Source organism: Chiloscyllium punctatum, chromosome 10 (assembly GCF_047496795.1).
Source record: "Chiloscyllium punctatum isolate Juve2018m chromosome 10, sChiPun1.3, whole genome shotgun sequence".
NCBI classification, from domain to species: domain Eukaryota; kingdom Metazoa; phylum Chordata; class Chondrichthyes; order Orectolobiformes; family Hemiscylliidae; genus Chiloscyllium; species Chiloscyllium punctatum.
The window spans coordinates 77,276,873-77,293,269 of NC_092748.1; the positions used below are offsets into that span (position 1 = coordinate 77,276,873).

Genomic DNA, 16,397 nt, shown 5'->3' on the forward strand with positions numbered 1-16,397 from the left:
ACAATGCAGTCAGTAAGCAGGTGTGAGGAGTGAATGAGAGTTGGGGCATGTTTGGATAACAACTGTGAAGTTTTCATTCTGCTTTAGTTTATGGAGGATGGAAGATGAGATGACGGCCAGGAGTGTGTTGTAATAGTCTAATCTGGAGGTAACATGTACGGATAAGGCTTCAGCCGTAAATTCGTTCAAAGTTAGATTTGAGTTAAATTACAGAAACAAAAATAGGTGATCTTGGTGATCTGTGAAGTTGTGGTTGGAAACCTACCTCAATTTATAGAAATGATTTGGATGTGAACATAGGAGGTTCAGTTAGTAAGTTTGCAGATGACACCAAAATTGGAGGTGGACAGCGAAGGTTACCAGAGAGTACAACAGGATCTTGATCAGATGGACCAAGATCTGATGGAGTTTAATTGAGATAAATGTGAGGTTTTCCACTTTGGAATGGCAAATCAGGGCAGGACTTATACACTTAATGGTAAGGTCCTGGGAGTGTTGCTGAACAAAGAGATCTAGGAATGCAGGTTCATAGTTCCTTGAAATTGAGTTGCAGGTAGATAGGATAGTGAAGGTGGTGTTTAGTATGCTTTCCTTTATTGGACAGACCATTGAGAAAAGGATTTAGGAGGTCATGTTACAGCTGTACAGGACATTGGTTAGGCCACTTTTGGAAGACTATGTGCAATTCTAGTCTCCCTTTTATCAGGAGGATGTTGTGAAACTTACAAGGGTTCAGAAAAGACTTACAAGGGTATTGTCAGGGTTGGAGGATTTGAGCTGCAAGGAGAGGCTGAATAGGCTGGGGCTGTTTTCCCTGGAGTGTCAGAGGCTGAGGGGTAACCTTACAGGTTTATAAAGTAATGAGGGGTATGGATAGGGTGAATAGACAAGGTCTCTTCCCTTGGGTGGGAGAGTTGAGAACTAGAGGACATAGGTTTAGACTGAGAGGGGAAAATTTTAAAAGGGACCTAAAGAGCAACCTTTTCACGCAGAGGGTGGTGAGCATATGGAATGAGCTGCCAAAGGAAGTGGTGGAGGCTGGTATGGTTATATAAATGGGAATGGTTTGGAGACATATTGGCCAAGTGATGGCAAATGTGGGGTCAGCATGGAAGATTTGGACTGAAGGGTCAGTTTCCATGCTGTATATCTCTATGACTATATAATTATGACACCAAAACATGTGATTTGTTTCTGTTCCAGATAGTTTGTCAGGAGAGAAACTATCTAGGTTGCTAGGGAGCAGAGTTTGTGGCAGGAGATCAAAGATAAGGATGTGTCTTCCTAAAATTGAATTGGAGAAAATATCCATTCATTGAGCATCCAGTCATTGGATGGCAGACAGTCTGACAATATGGAGGCACTTTAAGAGTTGAAGGAAGTGATGGTGAGAGTACAGCTGGGTATTAGCAGCATACATGAGGAAAGTGATGTCACAGAGCATTCATTATTCTGAAGCTTTCCAAAACCTGATGGGTAAGTAACATTTGCAGATTGGCGCTGCAACATTAATCTTTCAAAACTGATAAGCTGTGGTATGTACAGTAGAGTGCACAGTCAGATGTCAATTTTTCAAATCTAGAATGGGCATAATTCTTCCACAATGCGTATAACCCTCACTTTTGTTTCCATTCTCCAGAAGTAACCAAGATTTTTCTTCTGTTTTAAAGTTTATTGGAAAATCAAACAAATTAAATGTCCCTCTCTTTTCCACATACCTCACCACCTGTTTACTGGTTCCTTCCTATTCTCACTCCCCAGACTCCCAAATACATTAATTGATTTTCATTGTCAGCAACTTTAACATCTATGCGCAACTAAAAACAAATTCATGCCTGGAGGCAGAGTGCATGACTGAGGTACAAAATGAGTACTTTAGCATGTTTTTAAACAAAGTCAGATGCAAAGTTACAATGAAGGTGAAAGTGATTGAGATATGGGATAAGTTAAAAATTGATAAAGCAGGCACTACAAATGCTAGCTGGACTTCGAGTTGATAAGTTTAAAAATACATGCCACTTAATTAAATCTTGATGGTGGAAAGCTTTTAGAAAACAATATTGTTGTGGTTCTGTTCGCCGAGCTGGGAATTTGTCTTGCAAACGTTTTGTATAGGTATTGTCTAGATCAATCTTTGTGGAGATGTTATTATGGAAAAATAAAGGCAAAATACTGTGAATGCTAGAAATCTGAAACACAGAAAACTGGAGAAACCCAGCAGGTCAGATAGCATCTGTAGGGAGAGAAGCAGTACGATTTTTCTGGATTCGAAACATCAACTCTGTCTATCTGTCTGGCCACAGATGCTACCAACCCTGCTAAGCTTTTCATGCATTCTCAATGTCATTACACAGTTCTGGTGCAGGTGAGACTTGAAGCTCAGAATCAGAGATATGATCTGTAATGTAAGGCTTTTGATAAAGTGCCTTAAGAAGTTTGTCAGTGAAGTAGAATTCATAGAACAAAATATATGTGCAATTTTAACTTATCTGCTAATGCTGCTGAACATTTTTTCCCACTTAAAATATGGAAGCACAGGTCAAGGTTTGATCAGACCACTAGCTTTTTCTGAAAGAACAAAGTAAATTTGTAGAGATTGAGGCTTTGAATCCAAAAAAGATGCAACTTTTTAAAAGTTACATTTTATATTTAATGATAATACAGATAAATATTATAATTTTAAATTTTTAAAAATGCTGGATATGGGTGTCACGACAGGCAAAATAAACCTTACTTCAATTCAACTGCATATGATGATATCTACACCCATCTAATTTTGGTCTCAAGCACCCCGACCTTTTTAATATTTCACTTTTGGGTGGCTGTTGATGAAGTTGCCTTGATGCAAAGCTTGGGCATTCCCTCTGCAAACTTCTCCAAATCTCCACCTCACTTTCTTCCTTCAAGATATTCCCTAAAACTTACCTTTAGGACTAGGCTTTTTATCGTCTGTTCTTGCAGCAGTGTTAACTACTGAGCCACCATGCCGCCCATTTCATATCACTAAATCTTAAAAAGCCAAATGCTTGCACAGTAACATGATGCTAAATAGAAAAGCTTCCTAGAATGTGTCTTTATAGGTGGATATTTTTAATCAGCGTTCATGTTGTGATACATCTGGAGCAGGTGAACCCAAATCCAAACACAGGCCTTTTGGCTCAGAGGTAGGGTTAAGATGTCTTTACATCCTATCTTTCACATTGTACAACACTGGACATTGAAGTTAATGCCAATCAGGTCTTTGGGAGGAGGGCTAACTAGTAATGTTACAAGCAAAGTAATATCTTGCATAACATACACTACGTTGTACCATTGTTTAATCATGAAGAGTTAATGAACTGGAAACATAAATTCTGTTTCATCCCCACAGACATTTTCAAATCTGTTGAGGTTCTCCATCAATTTTTCTTTTTGTTTCAGATCTCTAGCATCTCAGTTCTTTGTTTTATTTCATTGTTCTATCATTTCTCCAGTGCCAGAATCAAAAAGCCATTAGGTGGTTGCATTCTGGACTTATGGATTTTGAATTGTGTTGTGGTTCAGAAATTTTTTGACAATTGCAGATGGTATATTTGTTTTGAAACTCAGCAGTTTAGTTTTCCAGAAAGGGTGAACATTTGAATTTAGTTCCTAACGGCATCTGCAAACTATATGTTAAAAAGAATTCTGCAAAGTTTATAATCATGCAAGGAGTGGACACAATGCAATTTTAAATTGAATTTGTACAAATTACTTTGACTGAAAAAACTATGTCTTTCAACATAATTTACAACAATTCAAGTTCTTTTCAAAATTAAATCTCTCAAAACACTAAAACTAACAATTACAAGGACATATACACCAGCGCTTGCACACATGTATACTGGAGTACATTTAAAACATGTAGAGCAAAGTTCTACAGAAGAATAAAATGCTACCTTTACCTACAGCTTTTCCATTGTGAGATATTCCAGACGAGGTGAACAAAATGGCAGATAGAGTTAATTCAAAATGTTGAACTTTAGACTCTATTTGTAATCAAAATTTTACTTTGCAATCATTTGTTTTTACAAAGTAAATGCTCAGAAACCTCAGCCAAGGACACTGTTAAAAACATTGAACAAGTGGGAGAGATAAAGTACAGAAGTCATAGCTGTTATCTTGTTTCAAACATTTAACTGTAAGTTTCTAATCTGCAAAGAGGAATTTCTTCTGTCTTGGTAAAAGGCAATTTAAAAAAACACAAAATTGTTTTGAGAATGTGCAACAGGAGCAAGGCTATAGTGAGTTTTGAGAAGATTTGTAGCTCAGGTTGAAGTTTTGAATGTAGGTTTGCTTGCTGAGGTGGAAGGTTCATTTTCAGACATTTTGTTACCCTACTAGATAACATGTTCAGTGGGCCTCAGGCGAAGCACTGCTGAAAATTCTTGCTTCCTATTTATACGTTTGGGTTTCTTTGGGTTAGTGATGTCATTTCCTGTGGTGATGTGGTATGGTGGCCTATTCTTGCTCTTAATTTGTATGTTCATATCCTGTGGACAGACAATACTGGCGCCAATGCTGATAGAACAGGGAGTTCTACTGAAACCAGTCTTTGATGGTGTCATACTTAAGTCCTTCATAAATTTTGTACAGCTACTCCAATTCTGAGGAGTGCAAGTTAAAGCAAGTGTGTGAGAAAATATGTGACTGTGAGTGAGCAAGTGCCTGAGTGAACACGTGTGACTGAGTGAGCGAGCGAGAGGGAATGCGGTTGAGAGTGAGCAAGCATGTGACTGAGACAGTGAGTTTGAGGAAGGGTCAATGGTCCCAAAATGTTAACTCTGATTTCACTCTACAGATGCTGCTCGAGCTGAGCTTTTCTAGCAATTTTAGTTTTTTTTCTGATTTCCAGAATCTGCAGTTTTTTTGGTTATTACCCCAAAAAAATAAGTTTTTTTTCCACTGCCCTGCTACAGAAACAATTGACTGCTCAATTCCTCCCTTTGGAACATCTAGGTCAGTTCAAAACCTTCATGTGAGGAATTACAAACAAATTGACAGTCTGTGTTAAGTTATTAGTACATTGAGTTATACAAACAATTTTTATTTAATATTCTAATGCCACACAATCTTCAAAGATCCAAGGGTTGTTTAATGTCAACAATACTATCCAATTTCAACAGTACTATTTCTAGGCTGAAACAAAGGTTAACTCCATGAACTCTGCACAATGTGCAATACAAACTAGTTTTGAGTTTAGCACAAATACTGGTGAAGTATTTTAGACGGGCCTAATGCCAAGAGGCAGATTCACCAGAAATTCCACCAGGTTACTAAAATTAATTTCAAAACAAATAGAAAAAATTGCATTGCTTACAGTTACTTTAGACAGCAGTACCATCTGGCAGGTGGTTCAAAATCATTGACGTTGATGAGAATTTTCTGTAATACAATGCCGCTAAACACTTACTACTAACTGTCTGAGCCAACAACAGGAGAGATTTTGGAACCAGTGCCAACAACCTAATAAAAATAGAGTAGTAAGTTTTCTTAAATTAAAGTACCAATGTTTGCAGTCATACAGAGCAGCTTTATATCCTGCATACTTTGGGGAGGGTTTTGGGCAAGGAATCTGCTCAATTTATGAGGGTAAAGTTCAATGAAATAAATGGACTTTGTAAGATTCTTCAAGAGTGGGGAAAGCAGATGGCTTAATAATCAAAACCCTACAATGTGGAAACAGGCAATTCGGCCCATCGAATCCAAAGGGCATCCCACCCAGATCTAAGCGTCTACCCTATCCCTGTAACCCTGCATTTCCTATGGCAAATCCACCTAGCCTGTACATCCTTGGGATGCTTCAGGCAATTTAGCATGGCCAATCCATCTATCCTGCACACTTTTGGACTGTGGGAGGAAACCTGGAGGAAACCCATGCAGACACATGGAGAATGTGCAAATTCCACATTGACAGTTTCATAGTAACAGAAGCAGGAGTAGGCCATTTGGACAACTGAGTCCGCTCTGCCATTCATTAAGATCATGGCTGATCATGTCAGCTCTTCCAACTGCATTATCCCCCTAACTCAATTCCCCACCATGCAAAAACCAATCCAACTATGTCTTGAATATATTTAATGAAGTTGCTTCTATTGCTTCCTTGGGAAGAGAATTCTAAAGATTCACTGCTCTCTGGGAAAAGCAGTTCCTCCTCATCTCTGTCCTAAATCTACTCTCCCAATCTTGAGGTCAAGTCCCCTAGTCCTAGTCTCACCCACCAATGGAAACAACTTGCCTGCCTCTATCTTATCTATCCCCTTCATAATTTTATGTTTCTATAAATTCCTCTCATTCTGCTAAATTCTAGCGAGTACAGTCCCAGGTAGCTCAACCTCTCCTCATAGGGTAACCCTTTCATCTCTGGAAGCAACCTGGTGAACCACCTCCGCACCGCCTCCCAAAACCAGTATATCCTTCCTCACGACAGATCAGAACTGCACACAATATTCCAGGTGCTGCCTCACCTGGAATATAATTGCAGTAGAACCTGTCTGTTCTTAAATTCAATCCCTTTAGCAATGAAAACCAATGTTCTATTTGCCTTCCTAATTTGTATGTGTATCTGCAAATCAACTTGTGGCGATTCACGTACAAGCACACCTAAGTCCCTCTGCACAACAGCATGCTGCAATCTTTCACCATTTAAATAATACTCTGACCTACTATTTTTACTTCCAAAGTGGATAACCTCACATTTACGAACAGTGCACTGCATTTGCCAGACCTCTGCCCATTCACAACCTATCTAAATCTCTTTGCAGATCCTCCACATCCTCTGCCCAAGGGTGGAAATGAACGCTTGTCTCCAGCAATGTGATACAGCAGTGCTAACCACTGAATCATCATGTTGCTTCAGTGACCAAAAGTAGGATACCTACAAAATGCCATATCTTGAGGACTAAAAGGCACAGGAAGGTTTGGAGAGTCAAAGAAGACTTCAGAGTAAGTGGATGTAGTATCACAATAATGGGATACAATGAAGAACTGAAGTAGTCTTATTTGTCTCCTAATTATTCATATAAAAAGGAGTTATAAAGTGATAAACCATTTCGGTAAATTTTAATAGATAAATACATCTCAGGATATGTGATTATGCACACATCATTGGATTTATAATGTGATGAAGTAATGATCGATAGTGTCATCATGTAACACCTACTTTCCAATAAATTGCTTAGAAATTCAGATTCTTCCAGACAGATAGGTCCAGATCAGCCTTGATCTAAAAGTGGATACAGGAATTGAAAACCAGGAATGTGTTAAAAATAAACAAACAATTCACCTTCAGAGAAGCGTGGCACAAGCAAAACTGCTCAGCTGGGTCAAATGGAAAAAATCCACTAGTGACTGAAGTTATACTTGACAATCCAAGATGGTTATAATGGTTCAGATAGGTCTTTGTAACTACAGGTAATCAATGAAGTGTTGTTTAAAAAGTATCCTTGACCAATCTTAACTGGTGAAGACTGACAAGATTGTAAAATGGTGAAAGAGAAGGCAAGAGTTTTAAATTTCAAGGGTTAATCTTGTGTAAATTCGAGGACTACTTACTTACAATTTATCATTTTACATAAAAATTACTGTTTCAATTCTAAGAGACTTCAGAGGCTTGGGCTAGGCCTAAGCAAGCAAATCAAGATCTCTGCTGCAGAGCAGGTGAGATCAGCCAAATAAGTAACTAGCTTCACTGTTCTTTGTCACTATTTGTCAGGAGGAATAGGAAGATAATTCAGAAGTCTCCTGTGGCTATTCCTCTCTCAAACATTTACACCATTTTGGGTAATGTTGAGGGGAATGGTCTCTCACAGGAAAATAAAAGTGGCAGCCAGATCTTGGGCAACAAAAATGTTTAGCGGGTTTTTCAAGATTCAAAAGAGTAATTGTTATATGGAATCCTCCTGTCAGTGGCCGTGAGCATGAATTCAGGATGGTGTATTGCCTCCCTGGTGCCAGACATTAGGAATGTCACAAAACAGTTGCAAAACGCTGTCAAGAGGGTGAGTGAGAAGCTGGATGCTGTTGTACACATTGGTAAGAGCAATATACTTAGAGACAGGGTTAAGGTTTTGCAGAGTGAATACAGATATTTTTAATACAAACTGGAAGGAGACGATTATCTCGGTGGGGAGATTTATTAGTGCTATTTGGGAAGGGGGACAGAGGTGAGGGCTCCTAATTAGTGTCATAAAGTTGGCTCGGAATTTTAAAAAAGAGCAAGTTAAGTAGAAAAGAAAAGAGCATGAGGCAACTCTGAAGAAGTAAACTGCATTTATTTCAATGCAAGGGGTCTTACAGGTAAGGCAGATGAACCCAGAGCACATATAAGAACATGGGACTCAGATATCATAGCTATTACAGAAACACAACTAATGGAGGGACAGAACTGGTGGCTCGATGCTCCAGGGTTTAGATGGCATAGAAAGGATAGAAAGGGAGGCAAGCGGGGAGCGGTGTTTTTGAACAAAGAACAAAGAAAATTTACACCCCAGATCACTGAGCATAGGAGTTGGGACATTGTGTTGACGTTGTACAGGACATTGGTGAGGCCACTTTTAGAGTACTGTGTTCAGTTCTCGTCACCCTGCCAGAGGAAGGCTATTATTAAACTGGAGATGGTTCAAAAAGGATTTACCACGATGTAGCCAGGACTGGAGGGTTTGAGTTATAGGCTGGATTGGCTGGGACTTTTCTCCCCCACTCGAGTGTAGGAGGTTAAGGGGTGACCTTATAGACATTTTTAAAAATCATGAGGGGTACAGATAAAGTGAATAGCAGATATCTTTTCTGTGGGGAGTGGGGGTAAGAGTTCAAAACTAGGGGGTATATTTTTAAGGTGAGTGGAGAAAGATTTAAAAGGGACCTAAGAGGCAACTTTTTCTACAGAGGGTGGTTTGTATGTGGAGTGAAGGCCAAGAGGAACTGGTTGGTGTGGGTACAACATTTAAAAAACATCTGGGGAAGAATGTAGGGAATGTTTAGAGAGATATGGACCAAGCGCAGGCAAGTGGGACTTGTTTAGATTGGGAAACTTGATCAGTATGGAAAAGTTGGACAAAGGGTACGTTGCTGTCTTGTATAACTCCATGAGAGTGATTAGTCCTAGTGTTATAAATAGAGCTTAAATGCCCTGGTGGTAAGTCTTAAAGTTTGATGAAATGGAGTTCATTAAAGAGGAAAAGGAAAAGAGCACTTCTCTTTTCTTTATTTATTTTCAGCCTCAAGGAGTTGAGTAGCTGTGAGACATGGCTGAGTATTTTTTTTAAAGCTTCAAGAATAATATCACAGAGAAAGTGTAAACTCAAGTGGTATCTTCAGTAAGTAAGAGAAAGTGAGAATTTTTATTGTCTAGTCATTAAAATAATGGTCTTTAGATTAGTAGTTTATTTCTTACGCTGTAAACACTAAGGACACTGACATACAATCAATATTCCTTAAAGTAGACGAAGTAAATAGAAAGCGAGTAATTTAAGGGTAAGTCACAGCAAGCCAGTTTGGCCAGCTGAAACAATCGTCCTGTGCAAAGTGCTAAGTTAGGGATACATTTCAAATGTCCAAGGCAGCAGCAGAAAATCCATGTTTTGGATCTAGAATGGTGACTCGCCTCACCATAAAGTATCTGCAGCCCTGGGATCTCTGTTGATAGCATGAACAGTGAAATAGTGAAGTAAGGAGTGCACAGGACTACACCAGACCACCAGACAGAGCAAAGCACCAGGCTGTGGGAAGAGGGTTTCTCAGGGGAATGCAATAAGAGCCAAGTCCATGGCACCAGGAGTGGCTCAGCTGCATGGATTGAGATTGGATAGTGTTTGTGCATGTGTGTGTGTAATGGTGTATAGGAAGGAGAATGAGGGAACCTATTTTAAGGATAACAGGTTGTCGATTCTGCACTTGCAGAGATTGTTGTCTGTGTCAGTAGCAATGATACAGAATGAGGTCCTCAAGCAGAACTTGATAGACTTTTTTGAAGAAGTGACAAAGAGAATTGATGAGGGCAGTGCAGTGGACGTGATTGATATGGACTTCAGGAAGGCATTTGACAAAGTTCCGCATGGGAAACTAGTTAGCAAGGTTAGATCTCATGGAATAGAGGGAGAACTAGCCACTTGGATAGAGAACTGGCTCAAAGATAGAAGACAGAGGGTGGTGGTGGAGGGTTGTTTTTCAGACTAGAGGCCCGTGACCAGTGGAGTGCCACAAGGATCGGTGGTGGGTCCACTACTTTTTGTCATTTATATCAATAATTTGGATGTGAGCAAAAGAGGTATAGTTAGTAAGTTTGCAGATTTTGACACCAAAATTGGAGGTTTTAGATTTCCTACAGTGTGGAAACAGGCCCTTCGGCCCAACCAGTCCATACCAACACTCCAAAGAGTAACCCAAATCCCTCTGACTAATGCACCTAACACTATGGCCAATTCAACTGACTTGCACATCTTTGGACTGTCGGAGGAAACCAAAGCGCCCAGAGGTAACCCACGCAGACACGGGGAGAATGTCTGACATTCACCTGAGGCTGGAATCAAACCACAGACCCTGGTGCTGTGAGGCAGCAGTGCTAACTATTCAGCCACCATGGAGGTGTTGTGGACAGCAAAGGAGGTTACCTCACAGTACAACGGGATCTTGATCAGATAGGCCAGTGGGCTAAGTGGCAGATGGAGTTTAATTTAGATAAATGCGAGGTGATGCATTTTGGGAAAGCAAATCTTAGCAGGACTTATACACTTAATGGTAAGGTGTTGCTGAACAAAGAGACCTTGGAGTGCAGGTTCATAGCTCCTTGAAAATGAAGTTGCAGGTAGACATGTTAGTGAAGAAGGCGTTTGATATGCTTTCCTTTATTGGTCAGAGTATTGAGTACAGGAATTGGGAGGTCATGTTATGGCTGTACAGGACATTGGTTAGGCCACTGTTGGAATATTGCATGCAATTCTGGTGTCTTTCCTATAGGAAGGATGTTGTGAAACTTGAAAGCGTTCAGAAAAGATTTACAAGCATGTTGCCAGGGTCGGAGGATTTAAGCTACAGGGAGAAGTTGAATAGGCTAGGGCTGTTTTCCCTGGAGCATCGGAGGCTGAGGGGTGACCTTACAGAGGTTCACAAAATCATGAGGAGCATAGATAGGATAAATAGACCTCACACTTATCCACATTTTGGCCCACATTCCTAACTTATCTAAATCCATTTGTAAGGTCCTTATTTCCTCATTGCAATTTACCATCCTGCCTATTTTTGTGTCATCCACATATCTGGCTTTGGAGCCTTCTAACCCTGTATCCAAGTCATTGATGTAGATTGTAAATAGCTGGGCCCAAGCATGTTGCATGTGTGGAATGGACTGCCAGAGGAAGTGGTGGAGGCTAGTACAACTGCAACATTTAAAACTGAAAAATGTGTTGCTGGAAAAGCGCAGGTCAGGCAGCATCCAAGGAGCAGGAGAATCGACGTTTCGGGCATAAGCCCTTCTTCAGGAATGAGGAAGGTGTGCCAAGCAGGCTAAGATAAAAGGTAGGGAGGAGGGACTTGGGGGAGGGGCGTTGGGAATGCGATGGGTGGAAGGAAGTTAAGGTGAGGGTCATAGGCTGGAGAGGGGGTGGGGGCAGAGAGGTCAGGAAGAAGATTGCAGGTCAAGAAGGCGGTGCTGAGTCCGAAGGTTGGGACTGAGATAAGGTGGGGGGAGGGGAAAGAAAATGAGGAAACTGGAGAAATCAGCACCGCCTTCATGACCTGCAATCTTCTTCCCGACCTCTCCGCCCCCACCCCCTCTCCAGCCTATCACCCTCATCTTAACCTCCTTCCACCTATCGCATTCCCAACGCCCCTCCCCCAAGTCCCTCCACCCTACCTTTTATCTTAGCCTGCTTGGCACACCTTCCTCATTCCTGAAGAAGGGCTTATGCCCAAAATGTCGATTCTTCTGCCCTTGGATGCTGCCTGACCTGCTGCGCTTTTCCAGCAACACATTTTTCAGCTCTGATTTCCAGCATCTGCAGTCCTCACTTTCTCCTGCAACATTTAAAAGGTAACTGGATGGGTATATGATTAGGAAGAGTTTGGAGGGACATGGGCCAGGTACTGGCAGGTGGGACTAGATTGGGTTGGATTATCTGGTCGGCATGGACGAGTTGGACCGAAGGGTCTGTTTCCGTGCTGTACATCTCTATGACTGACTCTTGAACATAGGAAGTTAGGAAATAACAAAAAAAAAGTAGGACTTCAAGGGTCGTAATCTCAGGATTACTGTTAGTTCCACCTGCTAGCCAGATCAAGAATAGAAGAACAGACTGTTTCAAGGTTAAAAAAATCACACAACACCAGGTTATAGCCCAACAGGTTTAATTGGAAGCACACTAGCTTTCTGAGCGGCGCTCCTTCATTAGGTGGTAGTGGAGGGCTCAATCCTAACGCAGAATTTATAGCAAAAATTTACAGTGTGAAATAATTGAAATTATACATTGAAAAATTGATTGTCTGTTAAACCTTTCATCTGTCAGAATACAGTGATAGTTTTACTTCTTTCATATGTAAATCACAAAACGTTTTTTTAAAAAAGTTGCATTGTACTTTACTAGTGTGCTTCCAATTAAATCTGTTGGACTATAACCTGGTGTTGTGTGATTTTTAACTTTGTACACCCCAGTCCAACACCGGCATCTCCAAATCAAGACTGTTTCAATGCATGGCTGAAGGGATGGTGTAAGATGGAGGCATTGGGACTTATACAACTTGCATGGATTGCAACCCCAGCAGCACTGGTGCAAAAGTCCTGCAGGGATAGGGTTTAAACAAGAGTGGAGGGGCATAGGAACTGTAGAAGGAAGACAAGAATGAGAAAAATAAGAAATGTTTAAAAAATGATATGTAGAAAGCAAAGGCAAAGAAAACAACTGCTGTCAGCAAATAGGTCAATTGCACAAAAAAAAGTTAATAAACAAAGACATATTTAGAAAAGGTACAACATCTGAACACACAAAACATTAAGGTAGATGAATTAAAAGGGACATAGTTATAAATGGGTATGACATGTTTGCAATTAGAGACATGGCTGCATGGTGACCAAGACTGGGAACTGAACATCCGCCAGTATTCGACATTTGGGTTGGACAGGCAAAAAGGAAAGAAAACGATGGATGGGTATTGTCAGTATAAAAATCTAAGAAATGCAAAGGTAAGAAAGAATATTAGCATAGGAAATTTAGATGAGAATTTAGTCTGGATAGAATAAAGTAGAAAACCTTGGTGGCAGTTGTCTACACTGAAAATGTGTTGCTGGAAAAGCACAGCAGGTCAGGCAGCATCCAAGGAACATGAGAATTGACGTTTTGGGCATGAGCCCTTCTTCAGGAATCTATGTTGTCTATGGGCTTCCAAGCAGTGTTCAGGTAGGGGATGGCATTAAACTGGAAATTAAAGGCGCAAGCAACAAGGGTGCTACAGTAGACATGGGTGACTTTAAATCTACACAGGCTAGGCAAACCATGTTCGCAATAATATCATGGCAGATTAAACATTAACCATTTATGTGGTCCAAGATTTTATGTGACTAGTCCAACTAGGTAACAGATCTGATTCTGTGCAATGAGATGGGGTTAGTTAATCTTGAGACAGTTCCTTTGGGGAAAGGGAAAAAAAAGATCACAACATAATAGAGTTCTTAACTGGAATAGAAAGTATTCTATCCAAAACCTGGTCCCTGGGTCTAAACAAAGAAAATTAAGATATGAAGGATGGGGTAAAAACAAAGGTGGCTGTGACAACTTCACTGAAAGGCAATAGATATGCAATGGCTAAAATTTAAGGATCAAATAAATGCATTTCAACTGTTATACATGCCTTTCTGGTGCAAAAAAATACAAAAGAAACTGTGGGCTAATCACAGCTAACAAAATAAAAGACAGTATTAGATCCAAAGAGGAGTCACATGAAGTTGTTAGAAATAGTAGTAAACTAGAAGACTGGGAGCATTTTAGAATTGGACTAAGGACAACCAAGAGATTGGCTAAGAGGGTGAATATAGAGTATGAGTGTAAACCTGCAAGTTTCATAATGGTGTACTGCAAGGTGCCAGAAATGACCAGAAGCTCATGAAAACTAACCATGAAATACAGTGGCTGCAAGAGCAGCTCAAAGGCTAGGAATCCTGCAATAAGTAACTCACCACCTGACTCTCCAAAGCCTTTCCACCATTTACAAGGCACCAGTCAGGAGCACGATGAAATTCTCCCCAATTGTCTGGTTGCAGCTCCAGCGATATGCAAGAAACTTGATATCATCCAAGACAAAGCAGCCCATTTTATTGGCACAGCATCTACATAAATTCAGTTCCCCACCATCAACATTCAGTCATCATATCTACAAGATGGACTGCAGAAATTCACCAAAGATCCTCAGTCTTCAAAATCCATAACCACTACCATTAGAAGTACAAAAGCATTTATTTTTACTAATCCCATTTTCAAGTTTGGCTTGTAGCCTTGAACATTATGGCATTCCAAATGCTCAGCTAAATACTTAGTAAATGTCTTGATGATTCCTGCTTCTACCAACCTTCTAGGTTGAGTTCCAGATATCATCTGCGTGAATCTTCTTTTCCCCACAAATCCCCTCTAAACCTCCCGCTCCATACCTGAAAGCTGCGGCTCTTGATTACTAGCCTCTCTGCTAAAGGGCAAGGTTTCACTATCGACTTAATGCCTCTCAATTTGTAGACCTTAATTGGGTCCCTCTCAGCTATCTGTGCTCTGAAAATAAAGACAACGCAGTCAATCAAATCTCTTCATAGCTGAAATGATACAGCACAGGCAACATCCTGATGAACATCCACTATGCCCTCCTTAGTGTAATCACATCCTTCCTATAGTGTGACGACCAGAAATGCTGTGCCTGACTAATATTATGTACAGCTCCATTATAACATTCCTGCTCTTGTATTCAAAGTCAAGTATCCCATATGCCATCTTGATCATCCTAACTACATCTTGCAGCCTTCAAGGATCTATGGACCTACACACTAATGTCTCTCTGATGCATAGTCTTTCCTAAGATCCTGTGATTCAACATATATTCCTTTCTCTTTTTACTCACTAAAATACATCACACTTCTTAGGATGAAATTCCATTTGCCACTGTTGAGCCCATTTACATTGTACTGTAGCACAAGATTTTTTTCTCACTATTTGCCACACCAATTTTCATGGTCGTCTGTGAACCATAAGACCATAAGACATAGGAGTGGAAGGAAGGCCATTCGGCCCATCGAGTCGACTCCGCCATTTAATCATGGCTGATGGGCATTTCGACTTCACTTACCCGCACGCTCCCCATAGCCCTTAATTCCTTGAGAGAGCAAGAGTTAATCAATCTCTGCCTTGAAGACACTAACGTCCTGGCCTGCACTGCGCTCGGTACTGATCATACTTCCTACATTCATGTTTCAAATCATTAATGCACGTAAACAGAAAGAGACGCAGCACCAAACCCGTGGTACACCACTGGTTACAGTGTCATCCCGTTTCCATATCTGTTTGAGTGTTTGCTTTGACTCAGTATGGCTTTACCTTCTTTACCTTTATGGCAAAAGTGAGGACTGCAGATACTGGAAACCAGAGTTTAGATCAGAGTGGTGCTGGAAAAACACAGGTCAGGCAGCATCCGAGGAGCAAGAAAAATCGATGTTTCCGGCAAAAGCCCTTCATCAGGAAGGCTGATGAAGGGCTTTTGTCTGAAACATCGATTTTCCTGCTCCTCGGATGCTGCCTGACCTGCTGTGCTTTTCCAGCTCCCTTCTTTACCTTTATTCCAAGCCGTGGTGAGAGAGCAATTGCCCACAGACACAAAGACGTGAGTTCCCGATCTTCTCTTGAACAGCAGATTCTTAAGGAATTATATCATCACTTACAGGAAGCAGCATCCAACTAAGACAACATTTATATTGATTGGGTGACCATTACAATCAGCAAACATCAACAATAAAGATTAAGCCATCTGGCATTACACAATGGATGTTCCTCACCTCGTTAACTGGCATTACATAGTGGATGTTCTTTACCTCGTTAAACCTCTACCCTTGCCTCCAGCACCTCATTGTTTACTGCAAGTTCTTATCTGATCAAAGTCATGCGAGCTAAGCCTTTTTCAAGCAACTCTAAACTTAACTCTTTCCCTCCCTTCTTATACATTTTCTCAACAGGCTTCCAGTCACAAAAGGTCAAGTGTATGGAAGAGGTTTGCCATGATAATGCTTGGATTAGAGGGTATGAGCTATAATGAGAGACTGGACAAAATAGGGTTGTTTTTTTCTGGAGCAACAGAGGCTGAAAAGAGACCTGACATGAATAAACAATGAATGGAGGGATATGGACTATGGGTAGAGA

The 16,397-nt window shown here is 40.6% G+C and overlaps 1 protein-coding gene and 1 long non-coding RNA gene across 4 annotated transcripts in view; one reads left to right on the plus strand and one right to left on the minus strand.

Annotated features, from left to right (window-relative positions):
• steap3 (STEAP family member 3, metalloreductase) overlaps positions 1–16,397 on the minus strand; it is a 39,123-nt gene that overhangs the window by 20,498 nt on the left and 2,228 nt on the right. The window contains exon 1 of one of the 3 annotated variants that reach the window (XM_072579607.1): positions 3,924–3,970. The exons of 1 other annotated variant lie outside the window; for it this stretch is intronic. The gene's annotated coding sequence lies outside the window, so the exon portion shown is untranslated. Of the gene's footprint in view, positions 1–3,923; positions 3,971–16,397 lie in introns of those variants that run through there. One more of the 3 variants, XM_072579608.1, reaches the window with a different exon arrangement.
• The window catches only part of LOC140482326 (uncharacterized), a 67,531-nt gene that overhangs the window by 16,310 nt on the left and 34,824 nt on the right, over positions 1–16,397 (plus strand). Inside the window, exon 2 of the long non-coding RNA XR_011961705.1 lies at positions 6,783–6,963. This is a non-coding gene — a long non-coding RNA (uncharacterized lncRNA). The remainder of the gene's footprint in view (positions 1–6,782; positions 6,964–16,397) is intronic.